Raw genomic sequence first — 17071 nt, forward strand, 5'->3', positions numbered from 1 at the left:
CTACAGAAAGAGTGTTCTGAACTGCGCAATCAAAAGTATGGTTTAACTCTGTTAGCTGAATGCACATATCAGAAATAAGTTTCAAACAATGCTTCTGTGTAGTTTTTATTTGAAGATATTATTTTTCCCAATATGGGCCTCTTAGGGCTCAGAATGTCCAATTGCAGTTTCTACAGAAAGAGTGTTTCAGAACGGCTCAATCAAATGTAAGGTTCAACTCTGTTAGTTGAATGCACAGAACAGACAGAAGTTTCACAGAATGCTTCTGTGTAGTATTTAGTTGAAGATACTCCTTTTTGGACTATTACCCACTTAGCGCTCCGAATATCCACTGGCAGTTTCTACACAAAGAGTGTTTCAGAACTGCTCCTTCAAAAGTAAGGCTCAACTCTGTTAGTTGAATGCGGAGAACAGAAATGGGTTTCAGAGAATGCTTCTGTGTAGTTTTTAATTGGAGATATTCCTTTTTCCTCTATTACAATCTTAGCGTTCCGAATGTCCACTTGCATTTTGTACAAAAAGAGTGTTTCATAACTGCTCAATCAAAAATATGGTTTAGCTCTGTTAACTGAATTTACAGATCAGAAATAAGTTTCACAGAATGCATCTGTGTAGTTTTTATTTGATGATATTCTTTTTCCCAATGTAGGCCTCTTAGCGCTTAGAATGTCCAATTGCAGTTTCTACAGAAAGAGTGTTTCAGAACGGCTCAATCAAAAGTAAGGTTCAACTCTGTTAGCTGAATGCACAGAACAGAAAGAAGTTTCACAGAATGCTACTGTGTAGTTTATATTTGAATATATTCCTTTTTCCACTATTACCCTCTTAGCGCTCCGAATGTCCACTTGCATTTTCTACAGAAAGAGTGTTCGGAACTGCGCAATGAAAAGTATGGTTTAACTCTGTTAGCTGAATGCACATATCAGAAATAAGTTTCACACAATGCTTCTGTGTAGTTTTTATTTGAAGATATTATTTTTCCCAATATAGGCCTCTTAGCACTCAGAATGTCCAATTGCAGTTTCTACAGAAAGAGTGTTTCAGAACGGCTCAATCAAAAGTAAGGTTCAACTCTGGTAGTTGAATGCACAGAACAGAATGTAGTTTCACAGATTGCTTCTGTGTAGTTTGTATTTGAAGATATTCCTTTTTCCACTGTTACCCTTTTTAGAGCTCAGAATGTCCACTTGCATTTTCTACAGAAAGTGTGTTCAGAACTGCTCTATCAAAAGTATGTTTTAACTCTTTAGGTCAATGCACAGATCAGAAATAAGTTTCACAGAATTTTTCTGTGTAGTTTATATTTGAAGATATTCCATTTTCCACTATTACCCACTTAGCGCTCTGAATGTCCAGTTGCATTTTCTACAGAAAGAGTGTTCTGAACGGCTCAATCAAAAGTATGGTTTTACTCTGTTATTTGAATGCACATATCAGAAATAAGTTTCACAGAATCCTTCCGTGTAGTATTTTGTTGAAGATATTCCTTTTTCGACTATTATCCTCTTAGCTCTCTGAATGTCCAATTTCAGTTTCTAAACAAAGAGTGTTTCAGAACTGCTCCTTCAAAAGTAGGGCTCAACTCTGTTAGTTGAATGCAGAGAACAGAAAGGAGTTTCACAGAATGCCCCTGTGTACTTTATATTTGAATATATTCCCTTTTTCAGTATTACCCTCTTAGCGCTCCGAATGTCCACTTGCATTTTCTACAGAAAGAGTGTTCAGAACTGCTCAATCCAAAGTATGGTTTAACTCTGTTAGCTGAATGCACAGATCAGAAAGAATTTTCACAGAATGCTTCTGTGTACTTTTTATTTGAAGATATTCCTTTCTCCAATATAGGAGTCTTAGCGCTCAGAATGTCCAATTGCAGTTTCTACAGAAAGAGTGTTTCAGAAAGGCTCAATCAAAAGTAAGGTTCAACTCTGTTAGTTGAATGCACAGAACAGAAAGTAGTTTCACAGAATGCTTCTGTGTAGTTTATATTTGAATATATTACTTTTTCCACTACTACCCTCTTAGCGCTCCAAATGTCCAGTTGCATTTTCTACAGAAAGAGTGTTCAGAACTGCTCAATCAAATGTATGATTTAACTCTCTTAGCTGAATGCACAGATTAGAAAGAAGTTGCACAGAATGCTTCTGTGTAGTTTTTATTTGAAGATATACTTTTTCCCAATATAGGCCTCTTAGTGCTCAGATTGTCCAATTGCAGTTTCTACAGAAAGAGTGTTTCAGAATGGCTCTTTCAAAAGTAAGGTTCAACTCTGCTATTTCAATGCACAGAACAGAAAGTAGTTTCACAGAATGCTTCTCTGTAGTTCATATTTGACGATATTACTTTTTCCACTATTACCCTCTTAGAGCTCGGAATGTCCACTTGCATTTTCTACAGAAAGAGTGTTCAGAACTGCTCCATCAAAAGTATGGTTTAACTCTGTTAGTTGAATGCACAGATCAGAAAGAAGTTTCACAGAATTCTTCTGTGTAGTTTTTATTTGAAGATATTCCTTTTTCCAATATAGGTCTCTTAGCGCTCAGAATGTCCAATTGCAGTATCTACAGAAAGAGAGTTTCAGAACTGCTCAATCAAAAGTAAGGTTCAATACTGTTAGTTGAATGCACGGAACAGAAAGAAGTTTCAGAGAATGCTTCTGTGTAGTTTATATTTGAATATATTCCTTTTTCCACTATTACCCTCTTAGCGCTCCGAATCACCACTTGCATTTTCTACAGAAAGAGTGTTTCAGAACGGCTCAATCAAAAGTAAGGTTGAACTCGTTTAGTTGAATGCAAAGAACAGAAATAAGTTTCACAGAATGCTTCTGTGTAGTATTTAGTTATAGATATTCCTTTTTCGACTATTACCCTCTTAGCGTTCCGAATGTCCACTGGCAGTTTCTACACAAAGAGTGTTTCAGAACAGCTCCTTCAAAGTAAGGCTCAAATCTGTTAGTTGAATGCAGAGAACAGAAAGGAGTTTCAGAGAATGCTTCTGTGTAGTTTTAATTTGGGGATATTCCTTTTTCCACTAATACAATTTTAGCGCTCCGAATCTCCACTTGCGTTTTCTACAGAAAGAGTGTCTCATAACTTCTCAATCAAAAGTATGGTTTAACTCTGTTAGCTGAATGCACAGATCAGAAATAAGTTTCACAGAATGCTTCTGAGTAGTTTTTATTTGGAGATATTCTTTTTCCCAATATAGGCCACTTAGCGCTCAGAATGTCCAATTGCCGTTTCTACAAAATGAGTGTTTCAGAAGGCTCAATCAAAAGTAAGGTTCAACTCTGTTAGTTGAATGCACAGAACAGAAAGAAGTTTCACAGAATGCTTCTGTGTAGTTTATATTTGAATGTATTCCTTTTTCCACTATTACCATCTTAGCGCTCCGAATGTCCACTTGCATTTTCTACAGAAAGAGAGTTTCAGAAAGGCTCAATCAAAAGTAAGGTTCAACTCTGTTACTTGAATGCACAGAACAGCAAGAAGTTTCACAGAATGCTTCTGTGTAGTTTATATTTGAATATATTCCTTTTTCCAGTATTACCCTCTTAGTGCTCCGAATGTCCACTTGCATTTTCTACAGAAAGAGTGTTCTGAACGGCTCAATCAAAAGTATGGTTTTACTCTGTTATTTGAATGCACAGATCAGGAAGAATTTTCACAGAATGCTTCTGTGTACTTTTTATTTGAAGATATTCCTTTCTCCAATATAGGAGTCTTAGCGCTCAGAATGTCCAATTGCAGTATCTACAGAAAGAGTGTTTCTGAACTGCTTAATCAAATGTAAGGTTCAACTCTGTTAGTTGAGTGAACGGAACAGAAAGAAGTTTCATAGAATGCTTCTGTGTAGTTTATATTTGAAGATGTTCCTTTTTCCACTATTACCTTCTAAGCGCTCCGAATGTCCACTTGCATTTTCTACAGAATGAGTGTTTCCGAACTGCTCAATCAAAAGTATGGTTTAATTCTGTTAGCTGAATGCACAGATCAGTACGAAGTTTCACGGAATGCTTCTGTGTAGTTTTTATTTGAAGATAGTCCTTTTTCCAATATAGGCCTCTTAGCGCTCCGAATATCCAATTGCAGTTTCTACAGAAAGAGTGTTTCAGAATGGCTCAATCAAAAGTAGGGTTGAACTCGTTTAGTTGAATGCACAGAACAGAGAGTAGTTTCACAGAATCCTTCTGTGTAGTATTTATTTGAAGATATTCCTTTTTCCACTATTACCCTCTTAGCGCTCCGAATGTCCACTTGCAGTTTCTACAGAAAGAGTGTTTCAGGACTGCTCCTTCAAAAATAAGGCTCAACCCTGTTAGTTGAAAGCAGAGAACAGAAACAAGTTTCAGAGAATGCCTCTTTGTAGTTTTTATTTGAAGATATTCCTTTTTCCACAATTACCATCTTAGCGCACCGAATGACCACTTGCATTTTCTACAGAAAGAGTGTTTCAGAACTGCTAAATCAAATGTATCGTTTAATTCAGTTAGCTGAATGCACAGAACAGAAAGAAGTTTCAGAGAATGCATCTCTGTAGTTTTTATTTGAAGATATTATTTTTCTCAATATAGGCCTCTTAGCGTTCAGAAATCCAATTACAGTTTCTACAGAAAGAGTGTTTCAGAACTGCTCAATCAAAATTAAGGTTCAACTCTGTTAGTTGAATGCACAGAACAGAATGTAGTTTCACAGATTGCTTCTGTGTAGTTTATATTTGAAAATATTCCTTTTTCCACTGTTACCCTCTTAGAGCTCAGAATGTCCACTTGCATTTTCTACAGAAAGTGTGTTCAGAACTGCTCTATCAAAAGTATGGTTTAACTCTGTTAGGTGAATGCACAGATCAGAAATAAGTTTCACAGAATTCTTCTGTGTAGTTTATATTTGAAGATATTCCATTTTCCACTATTACCCACTTAGCGCTCTGAATGTCCAGTTGCATTTTCTACAGAAAGAGTGTTTCAGAACTGCTCAATCAAAAGTATGGTTTAACTCTGTTAGCTGAATGCACAGATCAGAAAGAAGTTTCACAGAATGCTGCTGTGTAGTGTTTATATGAAGATATTCTTTTTACCAATATAGGCCTCTTAGCGCTCAGAATGTCCAATTGCAGTTTCTACAGAAAGAGTGTTTCAGAAAGGCTCAATCAAAAGTAAGGTTCAACTATGTTAGTTGAATGCACAGAACAGAAAGAAGTTTCACAGAATGCTTCTGTGTAGTTTATATTGGAATATATTCCTTTTTGCACTACTACCCTCTTAGTGCTCCAAATGTCCAGTTGCATTTTCTACAGAAAGAGTGTTCAGAACTGATCAATCAAATGTATGATTTAACTCTGTTAGCTGAATGCACAGATCAGAAAAAGTTTCACAGAATGCTTCTGTGTAGTTTTTATTTGAAGATATTCTTTTTCCCAATATAGGCCTCTTATCGCTCAGATTGTCCAATTGAATTTTCTACAGAAAGAGTGTTTCAGAATGGCTCTATCATAAGTAAGGTTCAACTCTGTTATTTGAATGCACAGAACAGAAAGTAGTTTCACAGAATGCCTGTCTGTAGTTCTTATTTGACGATATTACTTTTTCCACTATTACCCTCTTAGAGCTCCGAATGTCCACTTGCATTTTCTACAGAAAGAGTGTTCAGAACTGCTCAATCAAAAGTATGGTTTAACTCTGTTAGTTGAATGCACAGATCAGAAAGAAGTTTCACAGAATTCTTCTGTGTAGTTTTTATTTGAACATATTCCTTTTTCCAATATAGGACTCTTAGCGCTCAGAATTTCCAATTGCAGTATCTACAGAAAGAGAGTTTCAGAACTGGTCAATCAAAAGTAAGGTTCAATATTGTTAGTTGAATGCAAGGAACAGAAAGAAGTTTTACAGAATGCTTCTGTGTAGTTTATATTTGAAGATACTCCTTTTTCCACTATTACCCTCTTAGCGCTCCGAATCACCACTTGCCTTTTCTACAGAAAGAGTGTTTCAGAACAGCTCAATCAAAAGTAATGTTCAACTCTTTTAGTTGAATGCACAGAACAGAAAGAAGTTTCACAGAATGCTTCTGTTTAGTATTTAGTTGAAGATATTCCTTTTTCGACTATTACCCTCTTAGCGTTCCGCATATCCACTGGCAGTTTCTACACAAAGAGTGTTTCAGAACAGCACCTTCAAAAGTAAGGCTCAACTCTGTTAGTTTAATGCAGAGAACAGAAAGGAGTTTCAGAGAATGCTTCTGTGTAGTTTTTATTTGGGGATATTCCTTTTTCCACTATTACAATCTTAGCGCTCCTAATGTCCACTTGCATTTCCTACAGAAACAGTGTTTAATAACTGCTCAATCAAAAGTGTGGTTTAACTCTGTTAGCTGAATGCACAGATCAGACATAAGTTTCACAGAATTCTTCTGAGTAGTTTTTATTTGGAGATATTCTTTTTCCCAATATAGGCCACTTAGCGCTCAGAATGTCCAATTGCAGTTTCTACAGAATGAGTGTTTCAGGACGGCTCAATCAAAAGTAAGGTTCAACTCTGTTAGTTGAAAGCACAGAACAGAAAGTAGTTTCACAGAATGCCTGTCTGTAGTTCTTATTTGACGATATTACTTTTTCCACTATTACCCTCTTAGAGCTCCGAATGTCCACTTGCATTTTTTACAGAAAGAGTGTTCAGAACTGCTCAATCAAAAGTATGGTTTAACTCTGTTAGTTGAATGCACAAATCAGAAAGAAGTTTCACAGAATTCTTCTGTGTAGTTTTTATTTGAACATATTCCTTTTTCCAATATAGGACTCTTAGCGCTCAGAATTTCCAATTGCAGTATCTACAGAAAGAGAGTTTCAGAACTGGTCAATCAAAAGTAAGGTTCAATATTGTTAGTTGAATGCAAGGAACAGAAAGAAGTTTTACAGAATGCTTCTGTGTAGTTTATATTTGAAGATACTCCTTTTTCCACTATTACCCTCTTAGCGCTCCGAATCACCACTTGCATTTTCTACAGAAAGAGTGTTTCAGAACGGCTCAATCAAAAGTAAGGTTCAACTCTTTTAGTTGAATGCACAGAACAGAAAGAAGTTTCACAGAATGCTTCTGTTTAGTATTTAGTTGAAGATATTCCTTTTTCGACTATTACCCTCTTAGCGTTCCGCATATCCACTGGCAGTTTCTACACAAAGAGTGTTTCAGAACAGCACCTTCAAAAGTAAGGCTCAACTCTGTTAGTTTAATGCAGAGAACAGAAAGGAGTTTCAGAGAATGCTTCTGTGTAGTTTTTATTTGGGGATATTCCTTTTTCCACTATTACAATCTTAGCGCTCCTAATGTCCACTTGCATTTCCTACAGAAACAGTGTTTAATAACTGCTCAATCAAAAGTGTGGTTTAACTCTGTTAGCTGAATGCACAGATCAGGAATAAGTTTCACAGAATTCTTCTGAGTAGTTTTTATTTGGAGATATTCTTTTTCCCAATATAGGCCACTTAGCGCTCAGAATGTCCAATTGCAGTTTCTACAGAATGAGTGTTTCAGGACGGCTCAATCAAAAGTAAGGTTCAACTCTGTTAGTTGAATGCACAGAACAGAAAGAAGTTTCACAGAATTCTTCTGTGTAGTTTATATTTGAATATATTCCTTTTTCCAGTATTACCTTCTTAGTGCTCCGAATGTCCACTTGCATTTTCTTCAGAAAGAGTGTTCATAACGGCTCAATCAAAAGTATGGTTTTACTCTGTTAGTTGAATTCACATATCAGAAATAAGTTTCACAGAATGCTTCTGTGTAGTATTTAGCTGAAGATATTCCTTTTTCGACTATTATCCTCTTAGCTCTCCGAATGTCCAATTTCAGTTTCTACACAAAGAGTGTTTCAGAACTGCTCCTTCAAAAGTAAGGCTCAACTCTGTTAGTTGAATGCAGAGAACAGAAAGAAGTTGCAGAGAACAGAAAGAAATTTCACAGAATGCTTCTGTGTACTTTATATTTGAATATATTCCTTTTTCCACTACTACCCTCTTAGCGCTCCAAATGTCCAGTTGCATTTTCTACAGAAAGAGTGTTCAGAACTGCTCAATCAAATGTACGGTTTAACTCTGTTAGCTGAATGCACAGATCAGAAAGAAGTTTCACAGAATGATTCTGTGTAGTTTATATTTGAAGATATTCCTTTCTGTTGTCTGCATTAAAATCAATCAAAAAATTATATTGAAATTGAAATACTGAATTTTATACTAAAGACAAGGCATCCAACTGAAAATGAAATTTTCCAGGTGAAAATTTCCAAATCATAAATATGTAGGGACAAAAAACTTTATTTATAAAGAAAAAGATAATTCTAATTAATTGATGATTCAAAGGTTTACAACTTTAAAAGTAAATATTATCTTTGAAGTAAAGTCCATTTAAATTATTTATGCCGCCAAAATTTTAGTAATTGTATATGTATATCATGTAAACTTTTTCGAGAATGATGGAATTGGAAATGTTAGGGTATTATGCGGAAAAAATCACCTAAAGAAAAAAATTATCTCCTCATGAAGGATTACTTTAGCCACTTTGACAGGTATAGGTAAAAGAACACTTAATGCACATCAATATGATTAGGAGATGCGCGCTTAGATATACGTTATCATTGAAAAGAGAATTGTATTATCAGGTTTGCAGGGGCCCTTCTTATCCTTCATATTTATGTAACTTTGTCATCTATAGAAAGATTATAGGAATTTTAAAAATAGCTGATAGTTAAGAAACATCACCATAACACTGTGCTGAATGCATAATAAAACATTTCCCTTCTCTCTAAAAGCCTTTTAAAATTATGTACCATAATCAGTATGGCCAGCAGAGGGTCATTTCCATGTTCAAGTTCCTCTGTTTCTCGAGGGTGAGAATCCTTCTATAGTCTTCTGAGGGTGACACTGTAGTGTTTTCTTAGCCTGATTATTTTTATCTATTTTTTCCGATGCTTTCCTTTGTATATTTACATTTTACATATTGAAAGTTATTTTTTCAAATATTTTATATGCAAGTTTACAAAGTACAACGACTGTACATTAAAATAACTTATTTATGCCATATGGAAGATTAAATATAATTTTACAATATCTAATATTGATTGTTTAGTTTCTAATCATTGATACTTGACATGATTTTTCCCAGCATACCTCAAAATATTCTTCAAAATCCTGCGAATTAATTCCTGTAACACTTCTGAGGTGTATTAATAAGCTAGAGATGTAAAGAAGATTTGCAGAGAAAATTAGGTTCCCAAATTAGAAATTTTGTCCCACTATCGACTAGAAACCTCTTGAAATGATCAAAAACAATAATAATGCATGTCATAGAGGAAAACCAATAAGGCTGCTGCAGCATGACTACCTCTGTGACCTCAGACAAGTTACGTGTGGGTCCCTACTTCTGTGACCTCAGACAAGTTACGTGTGGGTCCGCACTTATTTTCTTCATCTCTAATAAATATTCGACAAATCTCATTTTCAAAAGTCTTTTAAGGCCTATCCACCTTTCTTTTTCTGATGGAGTTTTGCTCTCATTGCCCAGGCTGCAGTGCAATGTCATGGTCTCGGCTCACACAACCTCCGACTCCCGGGTTCATGTGATTCTCCTGCCTCCACCTCCTGAGTAGCTGGGATTACAGGTGCGCAACACAACGCCCAGCTAATTTTTTGTATTTTTAGTAGAGATGGGGTTTCACCATGTTGGTCAGGCTGGTCTTGAACTCCCGACCTCAGGTGATCTGCACGCCTCGGCCTCTCAAAGTGCTGGGATTACAGTCATGAGCAACCGCGGCCTGTGAGGGCTTTCTACTTTTAAGATGTCAGGATGTATAGCCTGGGAGGTAAATGGTAGTATATATATACATATATATATGTATATATATATACACACACACACACTGTATATATATACATATATACGGTATATTATACTATATATACATATATACTGAATATTATACTCTATATATACATATCTACTGTATATTATATATATATATACACATACACACATACACACATACACACATGAGACAGAGAGAAGAGATAGACAATTTCATGTGAAAATATAAACTGTTAACATAATATTTTGCTTCTCTGAGGAATATTTAGCATTGTTCTCAATCTTCTCTGCAGAATTTAAGCATTTTTCTCAGAACTCACCAGATAGAATGAGGGAGGGGCCATATGATACGAGCCAGAGATGAAGGGAGAACAATAGAGAGGGTGCTTTGGGAAAAATAGTACAGTAAGGCTAGGGAATACTTCTCTCCAACAAAAAGACCAAGGTCACAGCTGTATCTCTTCAGAAGCCAAACTTTCTTTTAAAATGTCAATTTCCATCTATTTCTTGCTTCACAGACATTCCATTCATTGCTGGATTTCAAATAAAGCCTTTCCATGTGCAACCTTTCTATAGAAAAAGAGAAATATGGGGGACAGTACAGTCTAAGAAGTGATTAAGAATATCTAGTGGACTTTCCCAGACTGTAAATCTTTACATATATCTGAGCCTAATGAGGTGATTTATTGTGCTATAATGCACAGTGAACTATACAGATGCTTCTTTTTGATCATGCTGCAGAATGGAACTAAATACTAAATACCAAATAGCACTCCCATGATTCTTATACATGTGGCATATTTATGCTTTTTTATATAGCAATTCTTATTCTTAGCTCTTAGGCAACTACGGAATCTATTTGTCATTTTAATAGTCATGCTCCATTTGAGTTATGCAAGGTAGAAATTCTAAGTAGAAAATCTTGTTTTTATTGAAAGTTTTTAGTAAACATTTTGGAAAAAGTCTGTTTTTTGATGCTACTTCTGCACGCTTTCTCAACATGATATTACTTGGTATTGTCCTTATTAACCATAGTACACCATATTCTGCAAATGTTAGAGAGGGTTAAAAATCAGTCATGTATAAGTAAAGCTAATGAAATAGAAAGGAAACCATATTTAGGAAATGGAAGGCAGAAGCAAATGTATTAACCGTGAGTTAGAAACGGTTTAGTCTTTGGAATGAAGCAGCAAGAGTTTAAAAATCGGGTTTGTGATTCACTAGCTTTGTGACCTTGGAGAATTACCTCAGATTTCTGAGTATCAGTTTAGTAGGTGATATCAATTGCAACTTCGCAGAAATATCACAAGTATTAAATAAAGGACTTAGTATCTGGGAGAGCATAGAAAATTACTAATAGTTACATTTTTGTTAATATTACCGTTATTATTATCATACGTATAGTATTTTCTTTCACTGACAATGCATTTAGGACATAAGGAGAACTATAGAACAGTGCTTCTCCAACTTAAATGCAGAGCATGAATCACCTGGAGTTTTGTCAAAATGCGAATTCTGACTCAGTAGCCCTGCAAACTAAGGAAATCTTGGTAATGCTGGTGCTGCTAGTTCACCAACAGACCACACGTTTTGCAACAGCTATATAGAATGTCCTGTTTCTTTTTTTAATCACAAAACATGGCAAGCTCTAAAATAAAGCAGAATAACAGATTTAAATGTTAATACTCATGTCCTCAATTTATAATTTCTCCCTCCCTAACAATGGTATAATTCTGATTAAAAATTAGCAAAGAAAAAAATGGAAATTAATCTTCCTATGTTTATTCTTTTAACAAATTCTGTGTGATTACTACTGGGTTACTTGCTGTAGGAAATAGAAAAATTGCTTTGACATAGATCCTCAAGAATCTGTCCCACTACAAGCTTATTTTTGTAGGAAGCTAAAAGATTTATATAAATAACCGTAATTAAAGAGACAAATGAAGAAGTGCAATGAAAGACGTAGGGAAAGTGCTAGAGGAGTTCGGGGTGGAGGAAAATTATCCTCAAATAATATCTATGCGTAACATTATGCTATCTTCCCTAACCAGCGCTTGACCAGATTGTCACAGTGAACTTTGGTCCTTTCTTATATCTTAGTTTTGGTTCCCACATCCTTCTGTTTGGGGAAGTTCTTGTTTTCCTCATGTAATGACAACAACACTTAAACAATGTATACCAGATAAAAGGAACTATATTGCTTGCTTTATTTACATAGTTAATTTAATTTGTACAATGAACTATGAAGTAATCAGCATTATTTCCTTCATTTTACATATGAGAAAATGGAGAATCAGCGACATTGAATCATCTCAAGTTTCTAAAATATCCACTCTCACCAGGCTGTTTACCCTGTTTTTGTCTGTATGCTGCTATAACAAAATGCCACAGATTGAGTAATTCATAAAAAACAGAAATGTATTTCTCACAGTTCTGGGGCTGAGAAGTCCCAAATCAAGGCAGCGGAGATTTGGCAGTTGGTCCCGAGGTGGCACCTTCTTGCTTCGTCTTCACGTGACAAAAGTGGGCAAAAACGGACAATGTGACGACATGGCAGAAGAGACTGAGGAGCCCGGCATTCCTCTAAAGCATCTTTTACGAGGACGTTTATCTCATTCATGAGGGTGGATCCTTCTTCACTTAATCACTTAACCAAAAGCCCCATCTCTTGATGTCATTGTCCTGGGATTTTAGTTTCAACATACAAACTTTGGATGGGCACATAGGTTCAAATCAGAGCACCCTCCAAATTATAATGCCTCTCTCATGCCTGTTCTCCTTGAAGTACCCTCTGGTTTTGCTCTCTTCATTCTTGCCATCACAGTTAACCCTTCAGTTCCATTTCTTTAAGTAATCTCTAAATTTGTAAGATGGTTCCATCTTTTTTTTTTGTATATGGCAGTCTCTCAAACATATTTGTCATATGAACTAAGCAGGTAAATATGTAAATGCCAGCTAAATTTTAGTGAATGATATAATGGCCTAAAGTTGTATCTACCCTTCAGCCAAATATATTTACTTTTAGTAGCAATCTCCTGTCATATACAAAGTCACGACTCTAGGGGTAAACATTTTAGCCTGTGGGTAAGATGTAAAGCAGTGGTATGTTATAGTGACAACTCACTGTCATAGCACTGGGACATGCTCCTCTATCTGCTACAAATTGAATCAACAAAATATATATGATTTTGTCAGATTTAAATGTATGCTCCTGTTAGTAAAATAAAAGTATGGGAAAACTTTACGGAGTAGATTTAATAGAAATGTTTTCCTGAGTTATCTGCCTTCTTTATTTTTATGTTATGCTTTAAGTCTATGGTCAATGTATAGAGCTATGATTGATGTGCTTTTCCAATTCTGTTCAGATCAGACAGGTTAATTTTCTTCTTTTAAATCTTCTTGAATTTTGTCTAACACTTTTTGTTCCAATTTCTTACTAGATTATACTCCCTTCCCTAACTGCTTCATGATTACTTATACACAAACAATATTATGATATTGACACATTGAATTCATTTTAGGTGATGATTTTGGTCATAAACATGAGCAGGTTGTGAAGTGTTTCAGCCATCCCAGGGCATGGCTGTCAGTCCCTTGTCTAATGTTTCAAAAAAATCTTGAATTTGTGATGATGCTGTGATGGTCCCTCAGATATTCTTACACACATCTTTGCCCCTTGTTCCCTCTAACTTTCCTCTTCTGATAAAAAAGCAAACACTGCCAAGCTCAAATGGAATTACATTTGGATGCAAGTGTCACTATGCAATGGTTGCCAATAAAAGTACACAAGGAATTTTATTATGGTGAATTAAAGGCAAACAGACTTCAGAGAAATGAGCACGAACATGAAAATGGCCCATGGTACGCGGATCTCACTGGAAAGTCATTCTGTACACAATGTTTTCACTAGAAAAATCCATTAGCTTTAGCTAGAAATTGAAATTACTTTGTAGGAAATCAGAATAAAATATGTGAAAACATTATATTCTGTGCAAGATTAATACCACGCCTGGTGTTGAAAGGTTTGTGGTCTTGCTTCGACGATGCTAAAAGGTCAGAAACCACAAAGATGCATATGTGTTGTCGTTTGCACAGTTACTAATTTTTCTCATTATTTCCATAATGCGATGTGCTGTTTCAACAGAGAAACCCTCTGGAGAGTGGCTTGCACTGTTTTCAGGCAGCTCTTTTGCTTTCATGTTTTGGCCTTGGCCAGGGAATTCAGACAGACTTTTCAGTTATTTTCGACAAGAATGTATTCATTGATTGTTTTAAATAATAATAAATAGATTTTAAAATTACTGTACATTACTGCACTTTAAACGCCATGAGGTCAAGGACTCTAAAGTCTGGACATCATTGTATACCCTACATCTTGCACAAGGTTTAGAAAAAATGGCATGGACACCTATTTTTTGAATCAATAAATGAATACATAAAAGAATTCCAAACTCTAGTCCAAGGTTTTAGATTAATAATGTATTAAAATGCGTAAAATTTATAGACAAAACTCTTCTTATTTAGAAGTTTATTCTTTAATTGGAGAGATAAAATATATGCACATAAAAGCTTAAGGAAAAATAATAAGGGTTTTGAAGTACTTACTATGTGAAAAATTTAGCATAAATCTTACATCCATTTATTTAACACATTTTATACGTTGCATTATTTATATATAGTGCTGATTGGTAGAATTCATATGTGAACGGAACTATAAAAATTTTGAGGATAAGCACTAGAAACACAGAATAAATAGAGTGTTAACATGCAAAACACAGAAATACTTCAATTGACTAGGTGAAAGAAAAGATTTCTGGTTCCATGTACACTGATTATTGAGGGATGAGTATGACATTATTATGCCAGAATCAATAAATATTTTAAATAGGGAGAAAACTATAATTATATATCTTTGTGTTCAACAGGAGTAGCAGTACTGATAAAGTAGAAGTTTGTTATACCTTTTTTATAGTCTTTTAAAGTTGTTTATAAATAAAATCTACTCTTAGTTAATTAATGGTTGATGTTCATTGAAGTGTTTTCAAATTTTTGACCTCTGAATTGCCTTGTACATATGGAGAAATAAAGCTTGCCTAGCATAATTTCTTGAGTGGAGAATGAATGATCTGGATAGATTTGTTGACAATATGTCTGTACTTATTTTATTAATTCTTTAATCTTCATGAAGAAAAATATAAAAGTCATATTCTAGTGTTTTATACCATGGAAAAAATGTCTTATCCTTTTCCTAAGGAAAAATACATCATGACACAAAAGTAAAGTTAATTAAATTACTTACTTTATTAATTAACTGTCTATTATTTCTATGGGTTGAAGTAAATTTGATACTCAATGCTATTTAATCTAATTCTAAAAGCTTGAATGAGTAATGATTTTTTCATGTAAGGTTAGTTGAAATAAATTATCACTGATTTTCAGATTTAATATTAATTAGCTATTGCATATTCTTAATGGGATATAAGTGTTTAAAAAGCCCTTTTTGGTTGCGAAAAGACCACGCCCATTGTAGACTTCTTAGAATACATCACATCTGGCCTCCTTTTTAGAGTGGGGAATTCAACTCATAAGTGGCTGGACATTGATTCTGAACATTTTGAACATTATTTGCCTGTCTTCACTCATACTGGTTGCTGTTCTTTTATAAGTAATCACCATGTTTAGCATGCACTTGAACTATTGTTACTTAGGGTGCTTGACTATTTACAAGTCTCACTAGGATTCTAGGTATTCATTAGTCTCGTGGTGTGTATTTGCTGATGGTCCTATTATCTTTGTTGGTTCAGTTACACAGTACCATCCAAGATGCTGCAACACATTATACACAGGGTATGGGTTGTGGGAGCTGCAGATATCAGTTATTATTTAGGCTCAGAAACTTAGAATCTCTGCAAGGTTGGACATGATCCTTAGTCTTGTTTTAAGACCGTCTTGTTTTAAAAGTTAAACCCAAATTCTTAAAATATAGAATAGGGGTGCTAGTAGTGCTCACAGAATTGTAGTAAAGATCAGCTGGGAAAGAAGAGCCTATTAAACAGAGCCTGGTATTTAATAAGTATCAGCTGCCTTCAATTAGGAATCTGTGTTGTCATGATTAGAAGATTGCTGGTTTATTTTACAGATCTGTAAGTATAGCCAAAATATGTCAAAATAACCACCAGAAAGAATCATATACCGTCCCTTGAACATTTCATCCCTAGAATCTAGCCAGATTAGCATCTCTATACTGGCAATACTGTTAACACAGATTGTGCTCAAACCCCTCATTGACTTTTCAGCACCTGTAAATTACTGGAGATTTAGGAAGAAGTCTGGGGTTATGGCTTAGTTAAGCTGAGTGGCCAGAAAGTGTGAGATGCTGGATGCCTCCTCCAGTTCATTTCTCCAGCGGCCGCACCAGGCGTATCCATAGCTCCGCTCCCGGGAGCTCGTCTCCGGCGTGGGGCGTGTGCGCACCCCTGGCCGGGCGGAGCCTGGAGCCTGCTCATTAGCAGCGCGGGCAGCTCGTGCGCCCGCAGGAGGGAGGCGGAAGCACAGCCCTGAGCCGCCAGCAGGAGGAGGGAGCGCGGCGGCTGCAGGCAGGGGAGGGAGAGGAAAGAACGGAGGGACGGTTCCCGGACAGAGCGGGAGGAATCGGGGAGCGGCCAGTCCAGGGGGAGCTGCTCCGCTGCGCTGCGCTCGTTATTCACAGGACGCGGCGGCGCTTCCCGGGGCCGCTTCCCGGTCCCCTGGGTGGAGGCTGCCATCTAAACCTGACTCCAGGTGAGTTCCCCAAAGAGGCGAAGCGAGGGGTCTCGAACCAGAGACTTGGAACTGGCGAGGCTGCTCGGCTCCCCAAGCGCTGCTGCCTTGACATTTCCCGATTCACGGGAGGTTTTGGGGGCGGCTGCACAGGCTGGAGGGGCGGATGGGCGGTTGCGATCCTCAGCCGGCGTGGGGGCGTTCGGGAGGAATTAGCTTCAGTGAACGGGGTTTTAGGAGATGTCCGCAAGGCACGCGCTATGTACGCGTTTCTAGACGAGCTTTTGAGACAGAAATTTGGCTTCCCGGATGCCCGTTTTGGCCTTCTGTCCTTCCTTTTGCTTGCCTCATGCCCAATTTTCCAAGCCGAGGAAAGGACTGGAAGGGCGTGGAAGTAGGAGGTCTGGGCACAGCATTCGGCAGGGCAGCCCTGGTCTCCAAGTTTGGGGGTGGGGGGTG

The sequence above is a fragment of the Symphalangus syndactylus genome, chromosome Y (assembly GCF_028878055.3).
Source record: "Symphalangus syndactylus isolate Jambi chromosome Y, NHGRI_mSymSyn1-v2.1_pri, whole genome shotgun sequence".
Taxonomy (NCBI): Eukaryota; Metazoa; Chordata; class Mammalia; order Primates; family Hylobatidae; genus Symphalangus; species Symphalangus syndactylus.